The sequence below is a fragment of the Girardinichthys multiradiatus genome, chromosome X, assembly GCF_021462225.1.
Source record: "Girardinichthys multiradiatus isolate DD_20200921_A chromosome X, DD_fGirMul_XY1, whole genome shotgun sequence".
Taxonomy (NCBI): Eukaryota; Metazoa; Chordata; class Actinopteri; order Cyprinodontiformes; family Goodeidae; genus Girardinichthys; species Girardinichthys multiradiatus.
The window spans coordinates 28928478-28944552 of NC_061817.1; positions in this window are offsets into that span (position 1 = coordinate 28928478).

The window sequence follows — 16075 nt, forward strand, 5'->3', positions numbered from 1 at the left end:
GAGGCTCGAGCTCCGGCTCTAGAAGCATCAGTTGTGATAAGTTGGAGATGAAGTGCTGAATACTCCAGAAGGACTTTAGTTAATGTGGAAAAGCATCATTCTCAGTATTAAGATGAAGGTAAAAATGTTCTAGGTCAGAAAACAGATGAAGATTTATGAAACAGGAAACACAGTAGTAAGTAAACACTGTAATTTTCCTTCAGTATCTCAAGAAACGCTAAAAAAACAATTTTTTTTTTAATGAGGACTTTCATCTAACAAAAGTAAGGTTGAACTAAAAGGGCAAATTCTGGGGTGCAATTTCACAGAGTATGGTGTGTCTTGTCAATATTAAGAAAATCCTTGTTCCTTATATCCAAATCTGCAGCAATACACAAATAACTGTTCCTGGTTACCAGTGACGACAAAATAAGTATGCTTTGTCTTCTTATGTCACTGAGTTCTCTAATTTAAAACTATAATTTCTAGCTGTGGGGGCATTTGTGTAGCCAGGTGAGGTCAGTTCAGGTCATCTTTAAATCTTTGAGTTTTTTGATTCAATGTCATCTTTTCTTTTGGATCAATGCAGGAAATTTGTAGACAGAATGTACCTCAGAACAAGAAACCAGGAGTTGACTCGGTCTCAGCTGCTGGGAGGGTCAAGCTATCTTTTTTTGATATTTATGTCCCAAATGCCTGTGGAAGCAGCATCCGAGGGAACACACTGCTATGGATGACAGAAAAAAGCCTGAGAAAACATTGTAGAAAAGTTCCTTGTAGACTTCAAGAAAAGCCTGGGTGCAGGGATGCAGCAATACTCAGAGACCATTGTATTGATTACAGGTGGATGGAGAGTTTGGATGGCAGGTGTGTATGGTTTTATTATTACAGTTTTTTTGTGTGGTTAACCTATACTTCTGTGGACAGTTCCAATTGGTCTATTTTGAAGTTTTTAAAATGATTTCTTAATTGCATTACTAAATTGTTATCTAAGAATTAAATAATGTTTGTGGCATGCTTAATGTTTACTTTAATAAAGACAAAATCTAGACAAACCAATAAGAGCAGGACACACTCCTTGCTAGAAAGCAACACATAGAAAAAAATGACAACATAATTAAACAATCTTTATGTAAGATTATTTTCATAAATACAATAAGAGTTACGAAGTATTGTATTTTATTTATAATCTTAATTTATAATCTCAATTTGTTGTACACTACCTGCTAAAAATACATTTACTAAACCCAAAATAATTTTCCATATATAGTTTTTTTTTTTTTCATGACCCATGTTAATTGATGTGCATCAGTTTTATGTCCCACTAGAAGCTTGAGGTTTTAGGTTGAGTTTTTTTTTACAACTTTTTTTAGTCAAACTCGAATTTGATTATTTTTAAATGATATCACAGCTTACTTAACTGTGTTAAGCAGTCCAAAGTCCAGCAGTGATATTGCATTTTCAACTTTAGAGGTTAGGGATAATGTTGGAATTTTGACCTAAGGGATATTGTAGTGGATTTTACTATCTTGTAACTTGGATTTTCTGACTTCTCAGAACCAATGGATACAATCTACCTTCATCGCAATACTTACGTTACATAAGGCACAAAACGAGGATTTTGGCAGCCCTGCATTTCCTCTCTTTTTTAAGAATTTTTGTCAAGACTTTTTTTGACTGTGAAACGCACATATTGGATCAGGAGCAAGAAAAAAATAACTAACCATTTACTGCCCATTTTATAACAAAATATGTATTATATAAGTTTATAATATAAATATATAAATAAATACATAATCAGGTTATGTTTTATGCTGGGGCATGTAGATCTCATATTTGGGTACCATAACATATTCATAGATACATTTCTTAGAGAGGAAGCTTTCTCTAAACCAGTAAACACAGTAGAAAATATATTTAATGGCTTCCATGCTAAACTGCTGGTAGGTGGTGAAAATCACATGAGTCTGGGCCGGTGAGACCACAACTTTGCCTCTTCACAGATGTTGTTTCTTGCGATTAGTGAAAGCTTGCTTTTCACAGTATGATTTGAAACATTGCATGTGTTTATGCGCGCACATGGAAATTTGTGATCGAGACATGAAGGTACATACAAGAAGCATGCTGAATCGCACTCTAAGCAGAATAGCCGTTATTATCTGGTGTACTGTCTGTATGTAAATGTTGTCATTGGGAGATTACTGCTCGGTGGCGATTTATTATGAAAAAGACAAGCTTTTTTCCCCCCTTTCTTGACTTCCAAGGGAATCTGTGCCCCGGAGGTTAATGAAGTGTGAAGTGTGAAAACGTCCCAAGATGGGATGAGTTAAATAGCGTTCTAAGATGTTAAAGCAACACTGTCCAAATTTATTTGTGTGTTAGTTCTTTATAAGTCTTAAATTTGGCTAACCTGCCCCCATGGACCATCTCTCACCACCACTGGTGCTTATACCATATTATGTGTTCCAGCTAGTCCACATAAACAGGTGTAATAACAACATCTAAGTCCATGGACTTTGTCAAGATTTGTTTTGTTTGTTAATGTTTAGAATATGAATTATATTGTGAAGTTCTTTGTGAAAGCTAAAAAACTATTATTTTTTTTAAATATAAATGATGTTTTTTTTAGAAAAGAGGATTTGGATTATCCAAAATAACAATAAACTTTTGAAATAAGATTTTACATGCTAAAAATATTTCAACCCACACCAACCTACTTTTTGCCACAGTAATGGATATAACCATATGAGCCTCAGGGACACTTCACTAATAGACATTTTTGGTTGCAATTAAAGATGGTTCCCATGAAAGACCTGACATGTCTGCTCAGGCAAAAGTCTCAGACTTTGCTCTTTCCTTTCGTCATTAAAGTGATATTGCAAATGTTCTGTGCACATCAAGGCCAAGACCTCACATCTCACTATTACATGCACATTATTTAATCCTTTGACTCTCTGGTAGTACTGACATGTACAATTTCTGTCATTAACGTGCCTGTTAGCTCAGAGATGGACCAACTTGAGGTCCAGGCTTTCCTTTAATGGCCCTGAGGGATATGGCGTTCAACCGAGCCTGAAATGTTACTGTAAAAGTGCTTTGAAAGAGCGTGTTATGGCTCTGAAGCTGGTTAGATCGATCACATTAGGGCTAAGGAAGTGGCGAGATGTGACAGCCCAGAAACATTTCAATACGGACACAGTGTGCATGAAAGCGTGAGGCACACTCCTGGAAATAAAAAAAATGCCTCGTATCACGCTTGTAAATGGGTGTGATTAGTCATAAAGGAGCTTATTGGATGGAGGCTGGAAGCAAGTTATAGGTGATAGTGGGACAGAATCAATGCTGTTTACTTCTCAGAGGTGTGAGCCAATCCATCAGCAGCACTGAGGATGGTCTTGGTTGCCTCCTTCCCAACAACATATTGACATGTTGAGGAAGACAGGGATAAGGAACATTTAAAACACAAGATTCACCACTTTGCTATCAATGAACATCAACAGGGCTTTCAGAATGAGCGGTTAGAAGAAAAAAGACAATTAAAGCAATATCCACAGCTTCTTAAACTGCATGTATAGGCAGTTTAGAAGAACCCATACACTGTAAAAAAATAGAAATAGTATTTTCTCTGCTGTATCTAGGATCTGGTCAAACGTCTCAACAAATGCCATCACTTTACAAGACTATGAGGTCCAATTCATATCCAAGTATAAAGAATCCAATTTATTTTAATTTTACATACAACTCAGTTGTATCCAAAATATAATAAAATACAGATAAATTAATTTGATCATATAATATAAATATATAGCCCTCTTCCTGACCTAGGACATGGTGGAAGGCCGGTTGCTTTGAGTTGTTGACCTTGCAGGAAACCATTATCCTGGCCATGGATACAGGATTGCTGATAAAGGTAATCTGGCAACAGGTGAAAGGAACAACTCCCTTTCAACTGGAAGAAACTTTATCTCAAAAAATTATCTCAAAAAATTTAAATATTGTGAAAACATTTCATATTTTTGTCACTCAAAATGGAACTCAATTTATTATACATAGAGTTAAATATTTTAAACCTTCATTTCTTGTTATTTTGATGATTATGGCTTACAGATAATGAAAACCCAAAATGGACTGAATGGAAAATCTGAACATAAAAACGTTAAATATTGGAAACTCATGGTGTCACACCGTAATCAGCTAATTAACTCAAAACACCTTCAAAGGTTTCTTTTAAACTGTCTCTTAGATTGGGTCAGTAGGCTACACAATCTGACAGCTGACTTGACAGACGTCCAAGGGATGTTGACACCCTTGATGAGGATGGTAAATCCGCAAAATGTCATTGCTAAACTGGATGTTCACATAGTACTTTATCTAAGCATAATTCATAGAAAATTGAGTGGAAGGAAAAAGTGTGGTAGGAAAATGTGCACCAGCAGCTAGGATAACAGCAGGCTTGAGAGGACTGTCAATTGGAATCCTGAAGTCAGTGCATTAAGAGTCACTATGCAAAGACAAATCCAACACATGGGCTACAAACACTGCAGTTGTGTCAAGCCACTCCAGAACAAGATAAATTGTGAGAGGCGTCTTACCTTGGCTAAGGGGAAAAATAACTAGTCTGTTGTTCAGTGGTCCAAAGTCCTCTTTTAAGATGATAGGAAAGTTAGCATTTAATTTGGAAAGAGAGAGGCACAGAATCCAAGTTGAAGTCCAATGTGAAGTTTCCACAGTCGATGATTTGGGGTGACATGTCATCTGCTAGTTTTGGTCCACTGTGTTTCTGAAGTCCACTGTAAACACAGCCATCTACCAGGAACTTTTAGAGGACTTCATGCTTCCTTCTGCTGACAAGCTTTATGGAGTAGCTGACTTTATTTTCCAGCCAGACTTGGCACCTGCCCATACTACCAAAGGTACCAAAAGCGGGTTCAGCGACCATGGTGTTTCTGTGCTTGATTGACGAGCTAACTCGTCTGACCTCAACCCCACAAGTCCCACAGGCTGATTGCTCCCATGCTTTGCTGCTTTGATGCAGTAATTCATGCTAAAGGAGGCCTAACCAAGTATTGAGTGCAGAACATACATAGAAATAAACATACATTTAAGAAGCGTCTCGTCCTGTTTAAAAATGGCTTTTATTATTGGTCTTATGTAATATTCAAATTTTCTAAACCACTGAATTTTAGGTTTTCATTAACTGTAAGCCAGATCACAATAACAAGAAATAAAGGCTTGAAATATTTCACTCTATGGATAATGGATCTATATAATACATGAGTTTCACTTTCTGAAATCAGTGACAGAAAATCAGAATCAGAATCAGAATCAGAATCAGAAAAGCTTTATTGCCAAGTACGTTTTTGGACATACAAGGAATTTGTTTTGGCGTAGTCGGTGCAAATTAAATTAAATTACAGTACAAATTAAACAGTATAAACATATCTACAATATAATATAAATATATGTGCACAGTTTTAAGTGAGTGAGAGTAAGTATAGAGCAGTATAAGATGCAAGAGCAATACAACAGTGCAGGTGATCATTGTGCAAGTATGGCAGTGCAAGTAAAGCGGGAGTCCAAGCTGAGCGTTAATGTAAAATACTGAACTTTTTCACAATGTTCACATTTTTAGATGTACCAGTATTTAATAAACCACATTTATTTAAGTTTATGTTCAGTTAGAATATAAGTATTTATTTTCATGAGATTTCATGATTTACTCCTGTCTCAACGTGGTTCTTAATATATTTATCTTTGGTCTTTGGCCAGTATACACTGTCTTATTGGGATAATGGGTGGGTTAATAACAACAAAGGAGCTGCAGATAGTTGTGGTAAACTTCAAGTCTGCTTCCTGGTCTTGACACTGGATTTTCACTATTTTGAAGGAAGAATAAATTTGGTCATATTTTTGAAAATAAGAGCTATTTCATGGGACGAATGGGATGGATTCCGACGATCTATTTACCTGATAAAGCCTGATAAAAGGACTTAAATTGTCTCTAAAATGACACAAATTTGACTTACATAAACTGAATTTAACAAAAAACGAATGCTGCAATGATTATCTTCATAGCCTTTTAAGGTTTTGCAGTGGCTGTTAGAGGTTAAAGAAAAAAAGGGAGTAGCACAAGCTAGAACATTGGTAAAAGTTTGGTCCTCTGTCATTTGGCATAAAAAGCTGGCATAGTGGTATGGTAGGGACACACAATGGAAGAGCAAGCAGAGACAGAGCCTACTAGATGCAATACAGCACCTGTAATCTATAAGGTGAACACATAACAACATTTGTTTCCCTCTGTGCATGTGCCAAGCACACCTTTGGATTGAGTCTTCAGCTGAAAGTTTGCTGACCCCTGTGTTCTCTGCTCAGACCTTTTAAGGTTTAGTTGATGGTGATTGTGACGGGGATTCTGACCCAAATAACCATATGGGTGACATGTCAATTCTTTTCACACTATGGTTTGTTTTTAGTCATTGTATTAGTCATTAGTCATGTATGCACTATTTAAAGTACTTCGTTGTGTGATGCAATAGTAATAAAATTATACTGTTGCAACTTTAGGCTAGGAATGTAATATATCAGAAGATCTTAAAACACAATAAATTATATTTAAGAAAAAATATCACAAGCCTTTCAAGGCAGACTGTAACACTGTATACCTTGGCATAATATAAGGTTAAACAGTACTAAAGAATGAATACCACTCAACCCTGGTTTATATCTTATTTTATTAGTGTGATAAATATAATCACTTTGTGGCTCAAAGTAGAAACCACAAACCCTTTAATGACCTCCTTTGTTCAGAGTATTTAAAGCACCTTCAGCTTTAATACCCCTCGCAAAATTCTTGGATAATTTTTCAAATGAGGTCAAGGAAAGGTACTTGTGGAAATGGATAATACTGTTTTATTATGATTATCATTGTTTGATACATATAAATAGCCCATTCATGAATATGTTTCAAGAAAGGTAGAAAAATATGCATCTTGGATTCAACTTTTGTTTTTTTCCCATATTTTGAAAAGCATCAGAAAGTTGATGCTTGGTGTTGGGTAATTTGCTGTCCAGCGCCACTGATGTTTGTTGGGGGTTTTCCCTGTCAACAAACCAAACAAGTCAATCACAGGGAAAGTCACACAGTGAGAGGAAAGACAACATTAAGGGAATACTGGTTTAACTTCCAGCAATGGGGTGATCTGCCCTAGTTCCTGCAGTCGACTCACAAGCCCCAGTGTCTCTCCGAGGACTCACATGTCCTTCAAAGGAAGGTGACTTTGTCCTTGATACAAGGGACTCTTTTTGCCACCTGCAGTTTTTCCCCATCAGTTAGAGAGACCCAATGCAAAGTCTAAACACTGTCTGGGGTAACATTATGTTTTGATAAAATATCTTTCAATATAATTTTACATTTAATGTTTTTGGTTTGGCATTTTGCTCTGCTAAATAATGTTTAAAATGTTTGAAGAAAGCATAAAGTGTAGGATGATGATCTGTTGATTATTGTTATGCTGTACTTTGCTTCAGATAAAGACGTTATAATCTTTGTGCCTTAACCTAAAACGATGACTCTCGCTACATACTACACATAAACCAGACTTAGAAACAAAGACATCAAGTGGATGAAAAAATAGTCCAGCACCTGCAAAGTGAGTAGGCCTGTACCTTCATTTTTATATCTTCCCTATGGATCATCAACTTGTAAAGCGACATGCAGCATTAGCCTCAGTCTTCTAGGACCATACCATACATGGAGCCATAAATTGCACATCTGATACCCTTTGTTGTCCCACAAATGAGGGATACTGGGCTATTTGAAAAGTCAGATTCAGGCAGTAATTTTAACCAACTTCTGAAGATGTGTAAGCCTCATTACCATGAAGGACAGATGACAAAATATACTTAGTAGACAAACAGTTTCACCTTATTAGAAGACTAAAAGATGTTATTTTATCGGAAATATATGATTATGTGTGTTAGTGTGTTAGTGCTTGGTGTAAGTAGAAGATTAAACGTTGATCTGTTGTTCCTCTAAAAACACGGAAGAACTTAAGCTGTTAGTATCGCATATGAAGAAGTTATTTCTGTTTGTCTTCAGACTTTTAAGTAAATGATTATTATAATTACACAGAGTTTTTGAAAATACAATTTAAAACATTCATCAGATAGCATGCTAAGGGGATTCCTGTGTTGTTAGATTTCAGTGTCTTGTGGTTTTAGTGGCAATACCTGCTGTGCATATTTCAAGCAGCTGTTTAGAAGCTGAATTATTTAGCAACTGTAACTTCCACGCGGAGTTGAAAGCAACCTTTTTAAAAACAATTGAGTCAACACAGAGGTTTTGAAAACAGCGTGTTCGGCCCCGGATCTTAAAGCATGTCTGCAAATTCAAGATATCCTCCGGTACAAAAGCACTTTCCAATTAATGAATAGAACATGAGCTAGGGAAATTATTGCTCAAATTCTCTGGGCAGATAATGATTCTCATCTTTATCAGTGGTTTATCTTCTAAGGTCAAGATTAAAGTGAAAAGTGATGTGAGCCCCCAGTGTCTCCAATTAAGACAAAGAAAGGAAAAAAGAGAGCGGGGTGTGAGAGGGAGCAGAGGTGGACCGAGCTGTATTACGCCGCTTGCTGCTCCCTCAAGTATCCGTGAGAAATAGAAAACAACACAATTAAATTATGACACCTGACACCTAGACCTCACATCAGTGTGAATTATAATGGACTAACTGCTGGAAGTGAGATTCTGTCAGACGATTAATGCGATCACACACATTAGCACCTTTCTAACTTGACATTTGTTATACGTTTTACTTGATAAAGACCCAAGGATAGATATCTATAGAAACTGTACATCTAACTTATATATAAAGGGTCTCCATGAGGATTCAATTAAGTGGTTGTCCCAGTGGAAGAAAATACCTTTGTCATGAAACCAACTGCTAAAATGTTGTATTATTTATTAGTTAATTACTGTTTTATTAAGTTGTTTTATATTGTTCCAAAATAAGGTTAAATAACATCAAGAATAAATAACATTGAATAATTTCCCATTGAATGTAGTATCTCCTGTTTCCTTCTGTTTTAAAGAGACTATTTTTGGTTCTGTCTTTTGCTTTGTGAGGCATGTTTCTCATCATTCAGAACCTACTTTGATTGGTTACACTGCTGCACATTTTCTAATTACACTTAGGAAACCAACCTGTTGTGCAAGAAAAATACAAAGGTCTTTGCTGGCAATGTTGAGAAAATAAAGAAAAGTCCTGGTATACAGCACCTTTCAATCAGCAAAGAGGTAGTAATTCTGTTTTTTTTTTGTTGTTGTTGCCATGCATCATTCCAGGCCTTCTGTTAATCTGACCAAATTGGTACCAAGATTTTGACCCAACAAGTTTGTGACAAACCATTGTTTCTCTAAAAGTTCATAACCTTTCCAAGGCAGTATGACTTGTTGCATGAAAGGTGCCATACACCTTCTTAGCCCAAAATGTCAGATAAAACACATTATTGATTTCAGTAATTTAGACATAGCAAAAGTATATAAAATTTAATATTTGAACTTTAACAATTTTGAAAAATCTGAGACAGGGAACAGTTTTTTGTTCTGTTTTCAGAAGTTCATTAATGAAACCTTTCAACTGGCTCCAAGTGGCTAAACCTGAACAAACTTTATGGCCATACGGTATAAATGCACTGTTGAAATACTGCCTGGCCAAAAAAAAGGTCGCCACCTGGATTTAATTGCATGGGCGATTATGTTTCAACTGGCAACAGATTATTAAACCCCAACTTGTGCAATGAGTTGCTTCTCATTTCTTAAACAACCATGTCGAAAGACACATCCTGTGGTCATGGAAAAGATGTCAGTCTGTTTCAGAAGGTTCAACTCATTGGCGTGCATCAAGCAGAGAAAACATCTAAGGAGATTGCAGAAACTACCAAAATTGGGTTAAGAACTGTCCAACACATTATTAAAAACTGGAAGGATAGTGGGGACCGATTGTCTTCGAGGAAAAAATGTGTGAATGAGCGTGATCGACGATCACTTAAACGTTTGGTGAAATCAAATCGAAGAAAAACAACAGTAGAACTCAGGGCTATGCATAATAGTGAAAGTAAGAGCATTTCCACACGCACAATGCGAAGGAAACTCAAGGGATTAGGACTGAACAGCTGTGTAGCCTTAAGAAAACCACTATTCAGTGAGGCTAATCGAAAATAAAGGTTTCGGCTTGCTAGGGAACATAAAGATTGGACTCTGGAGCAATGGAAGAAGTTCATATGGTCTGATGGGTCCAGATTAACCCTGCTCCAGAGTGATGGGAACATCAGGGTAAGAAGAGAGGCAGGTGAAGTGATGCACCCATCATGCCTAGTGCCTACTGTACAAGCCTGTGGGGGCCGTGCTATGATCTGGGGTTGCTGCAGTTGGTCAGGTCTGGGTTCAGCAACAGTATGTGTTCAAAGAATGAGGTCAGCTGACTACCTGAATATACTGAATGACCGGGTTGTTCCATCAATGGATTTTTTCTTTCCTGATGGCACGGGCATATTCCAAGATGACAATGCCAGGATTCATCGGGCTAAAATTGTGAAAGGAGCACGAGAGATCATTCACACACATGGATTGGCCACCACAGAGTCCAGACCTTAACCCCATTGAGAATCTTTGGGATGTGCTGGAGAGGGCTTTGCGCAGCAGTCAGACTGTATCATCATCACTGCAAGATCTTGGTGAAAAATGAATGCAACACTGGGTGGAAATAAATCTTGTGACATTGCAGAAGCTTATCAAAACAATGCCACAGTGAATGTGTGCCGTAGTCAAAGCTAAAGGTGGCCAAACAAAATATTAGTGTGTGTCCTTTTTTTTGGTGGAGACTTTTTTTTTTGGCCCAGCAGTGTACGTTTTTTAGCAAAGTAGCTCACAAATTTTATTCTTTTTACCTTTAAAAATTTTAAATAGAATTCTATTTCATATTTCATTGTATCATCTTTACTCGATCCTCTTTAAAAAGTCTAAAGAATAACATTATACGCCTGTGTTTACAAGCTAACTACTTGGCCATATGACATTGGACTGTGGCAAACATTCACTCACTGGCCACTTTTTTGGGAACACTTTGCTACTTCTGGGTTTTTGGCTTCAGAACTGCTTTAATTCTACATGGAATATATTCAACAAGGTTTCTGAAATATTCCTGAGGTTTAAATTTATTTTGAAATGGTAACATAACAACTGCTGGAGATTTGATAGCTGCAGATTGATGACATTGGTTACGTATCTTTACCCCATATTCCATACCAACTCATTTTCCACCACATCCGAAAGATGCTTCTGATGGTTGCACTGTGCTCAAGGCTTTTAAATAACATTCAGTTGGTACTAAGACGCCCAAAATATGCCAAAAAGTATCCTCCACATACTACACCACCTCCACCAGCCTGGACCATTGATACAAGGTCAGATGAATCCATGCTTTGTCACTGGACCAGGTAAAATGTTTGCCAGTCTGATAGCAATAGCTGTTGCCCAATTTTGGTGAGCCTGTGGTAGCTTTGTAGCTTCAGTTTCCTTTTGTTAGCTGACAGTTGTTGCACCCAGTGTGGTCTTCTGCTGTTGAAGACCGTCTGCTTAAATGTTTGATGTGTCCATTTGGAGATGATATTTCACATATCTTTGTTGTAACAAATGTTTTTTGGAGCTACCGTTGCCTTTCTATGATCTCAAACCACGCTGCCCATTCTCTTCTGAGATCTGATGCCAACAAGGCATTTTTGTCCAAACAAATTAGATATTTTATCTTTTTTGGACAATTACCTGTAAACCTGAGAGATGGTTGTGAGTGAAAATAGTTGGTCAGCAGCTTCTGATCAGCTGAAATAGACCTCAATCATCTTCTGTACCAACATGAATCACACCCATTAACTGATTTTCCAGCTACACCAGCAATAACTTCTGCATTACTTCTAAAGACTCTTTTATAGGATTCATCTTTCACCAGGTTTTCAATCCATTTCTATCAAAAATCGCTAAAACGTTGTTCACCAGCTTGTTAAAAACTTAGGAAGATGCTGGAAGCTGGAGACACTTGATGTTGTTACCTGCACATTTAGTGAAATTGATCTTGTGCCCTCTAGATCTTTGACTTTAATAACAGTGAGTCATTGGCATTTAAGATACCATTGTCTTCTACTTATCACTCCAAGAAAGGGCAAAAGAATTGTAAAAATTACACTTTTAACAAATACATGATTTTATAAAAAAACAAATCTGTGATAGTAGCATATTTTGTTGAAAAATAGATAGAAAGGATGGTTGGATGCTGAGGGTTGGAGGGCAGTTCATGCAGTCTGTTTCTTCTACATTTTCTTTATAAACGCCAAAACTTTCTAACAATTCTTTGTTTTTAAATGAACAGAAATTACATCTTAGCACTACACACACAAGAGCACTGAGGCTTACATATCACAAAACACCTACACATTGTGCCCACATTGTAACAGTGAGTGCTTTGTTATCAACACAAAGCTTGATCCAAGCGGGATATCCAAACAACTCGGTAGCGGCACAAGTGCAACGCATTTGATTGCAGAGTAATACTGTGTCACCACAAGGCACCAGAACAATGTAAGTTATTCAAACAAAACCCCCTCAAAGATTAAAATATCAGCACAGTTGAGAAGAACAAACTGTTGTCAAACTTTGTCACTGGAATTACAGGCACATTCTTTTTTGAAAATTCCTCCCCTTTTGTAATTCTGTTTTACAAAAAAAATAACACTTGGCTGTCAAATCTTTTGGAAAGTTTTAAGGTCTTTTACTTATTTTGAATGGCACACATTAAACTTACATTGGACTAGAAAAGAAGTAGGATTTTTTATTGAACATAATGGCAAATGAAACCCCCAGAAAAAGTAACAACTTAAATTCTGCATTAAAAAAGTTGGAAATGCTCAGATACACGCTAACACGTTTTCAACAGCTTTATCTGAGTTATAGCTCCCTGTATATTACTTTCACATTAGCGCCTGACTGAAGTCTCACTCGATGATGATTGTTGACATACCAGCAATTCAATGTGTGCAGGAACAGTTTAACTGACATAATCAATTAGTCTTCCATCAGTTTAACGAGCTAAAAGGTCTCACTTTGTTGCGGCATGGCAATAGAGACGACAAGGCAACCAAAGAATAGCAATCCCTTAGCTCTAGTGGTCAAATAGATGATTCCTCCAGGTGATTTTCTTTCTCTTTTTGCTTCAGCTGAGCTGCATTGATTTGGCAGCTATGGGTGGATTTCACACATGCACTGAACAATGCTCAATGACTTTGCTATCCCATTCCCATTTAAATTGCCTCTGCGTTTTCTTTCTGACACCTGTTTAAATCAATGCCTTCCTCTGCAGGTCATGGGCTGAATGTACTGAGGCGCAGACCGGCCGCCTCTCAAATCCACTAAAATCAACACAATAATTGAAATATTTTCAAGCTGATTACACCGAAGCCTGGGGCTTGGCTGGTTGCTAAGAGTATGCTCCCCAGTTGCTAGGGGGAGTAAATCATCTTGCATTATTTGATTTTTGTTACTGATATGAAACTGCTAGTCCCTCGATTAAATGTCTCACAGTCAAACACCTTGGGGATGGACGGGAGAGGAAAAAAAACAAAATAGCCACTGCAAACCTGTAAAATAGCATCTCTACCTCTCCGCTCCATGGGGCTTTAACACAAATCTATCTTCTTGTTTATGTTTGTTCCTGCTGAGATAAACGAGGCCTCCGCTTCTTCTCTCGTTGAGGAAAAACAGAGACGACAGCAAAATATCTAGAAGTCCCACATCACACAAAGTTTGGTTCGATCAGGACTAATCAGTATCTCTGTTTTATCCAAACTGACTGCGTAGTCAAGACTGGGTGGTTTTAGTAGCAATTTTAGGTCAATTTGGGTGGCATGTTGAATTGATGCAAAAGTGTCACAAATGATGAAAGGTCTTTTTTCCTAGTGGGAGTTATCCTCATGTTGAAGTTGACGCTTGTTTTACGTTTACATTTCGGTCACAAACAAGATTTTTATTCCACCTTATCTCCAAATAGCTTCCACTTATTTTCTCCATCTGAACTAAGAGCTGACTATCCCACTGCATTATAGCCTCCTGAATCAGATGCTCTCTGATTACAACTGCACCTTCACTCCCATTCAATTTAATATTAATACAGCAGTGAGGAGGATTTTCTCTAAAGACTTGTCAGACACTATGGACTGCTTCAGCAGGCCTTGTCAAATGAGATCAGTGTTCACCATAATGGTGAGGTCAAGAGAAGGGGCAACCTCTTAACTTCATAACAGCCTGACAGCAAGCATTTTATTATGTTCGGTTACTATAGAGCACATTGACTTGTGAAATCCTGGATGCTACGCAAACTGCATGTGTGTAAAAAAATGGCAATCCTCTAAATAGATATAGACTAAGCAGAATTTGCTAATCTATTCATACAATGTTAGATTCAATTTATTAAGGTACTAAATCTCTCTAAAACACATACAAACTATTAAGAATATTTGTCGACCAAAACCATGAGATGATTTAATTATCCTGCAGCAAATAAACCTGAGCGGTCCAGTCAGCAGTGGGTTTTGATGGGGGCAATGTGACTTACCACCCAGGGCACCATTTTATCAGGGGCAACACAAGCATTTGAAAATCTTCACTTTTGCTTGCATGTCCCAGCAATTGGAGCGGGGTGCCAACCTGTGTAACCACTTTGAGAAATATGTCAACACACCATGATGCTGACATTTGTTAACTGATTTGTAGATGATTAGTCAGCACAACATTTTGTGTCCTTTTTTAAAACAAACTCACCAGATAAAAACTGAAAATCAATCAAACTCACGTGACACAGAGTTCACCATCTATAAAACAAAAATATTACTGTGTTTTTCAATTTCTTTTGTTATTTTATTGTGAATCAAGATTTAGCTGGATAAAATGTATCTTTATAACAATCCATTTTTCATGATCTATGCATGTGACTAATAACCTAATGAGCTCAATGCATGGCTAATTGTGTCTTTATTAAAGTCTTCAAATTAAGTTTGTTCTTTAGAGGGTTTTTGTGTTCTTTATAGTTGCAGAGAAACCCATACCCTGAGTTATATCTTTAGAATTAGGAGGACTGTGGTGTACTGGAATGGACAGATTTTATTTTCAAACATGACTCCACATGAAGCATGATTCAATGTATGAATTTCAACATAAGGACCGAAGAGCGTTTTAGCGTGGTGAATATGGAAGGAAATCAATCAAATGAAAAACAGTTCAACAGGAATTTAAATAGATTTGTACCAGCTAAAGTTCTGATCAACCCTGCCACTGATTGTTTCAGCATCCATGTTAGCACTCTTCATGGCTTGTACATTATGTGGAGTCAAATTTGGGTCAAACTGAAGGCCTTCTGGTTGGAGTGCTCCGTCTGTCCCAGTAAAATTTTTTTGGTTGGGAAAAGTCTATCTGACTGAACGAAAATGCTTCAGAATCCACACCTGACACTGTAAAAAGTTGCTCGACTAGCACAGTGTTAACTAAAGACAGCAAATCAACCTGAAACTTGCATCCTGGGGCGAGTCTTAATTGTTTACAACAAATTTGGCCATCTACTATTTTTCGTCATGATCCATGATCTTCAAGTTACAGCAATACTTTTGTTGCATACTTTTTAAAAACATTGCAATCTTGGGTAAAATTTGTATTGAAAATAAAGTGGATGTAGGATTTGGAAAGAGGGGTCCACCCATGGGGCCTTTCATGCAAAAACCGCCTCTGAATTCCGAATAGAGAAGGTAAACGTTGCTCAGCAATTGTGTTAACAAGCCACCAAGTCAGGCTTGTAGTGGCTGAATCGACAAAGGACTTCCACTCACTTTTATTTTCCAACTAGCACTGTTCTTGTAGATGGTTTGTCTTTAAACAGTGCTGCTGTTTAACCGCTTAATTCTGCCTCTGCACAAGACCATCTGGCCCCCTGTCCTGTAAGTCTCTCCTAAAGCCCATGCCTGACAAGCAAGAGATATGTCAGTGCAGTCCTCAGCA